At 36.7% G+C, this 221-nt stretch overlaps 1 protein-coding gene across 1 annotated transcript in view; it reads right to left on the reverse strand.

Moving 5' to 3' along the window:
* The window catches only part of LOC119593176 (orexin receptor type 1-like), a gene marked incomplete at its 5' end in the record, with an annotated part of 128,215 nt that overhangs the window by 118,214 nt on the left and 9,780 nt on the right, over positions 1 to 221 (reverse strand).

The following is a 221-nucleotide window of genomic DNA, read 5'->3' on the forward strand; positions in this document are numbered from 1 at the left end:
CTGTCAACCGTAATACAGCAGGATATGAATGCCTAATTATCGTTCTATCCAAAGCTTTTAAGACAATCTGCGACTCCAAACTCCAGCCAAGGTATGTGATATGATATACGATAGAATGCATTAGGTGGGTATCTTTTTTATGTTTACTGGTGAAGTCATTTAAAAGCAGTTTAATGTGGAAATTCTCGATCAGGTACAATTCTCTTGAAGGTGGTAAAAGA

This window comes from Penaeus monodon, chromosome 31 (genome assembly GCF_015228065.2).
Source record: "Penaeus monodon isolate SGIC_2016 chromosome 31, NSTDA_Pmon_1, whole genome shotgun sequence".
In the NCBI taxonomy this organism is placed as follows: domain Eukaryota; kingdom Metazoa; phylum Arthropoda; class Malacostraca; order Decapoda; family Penaeidae; genus Penaeus; species Penaeus monodon.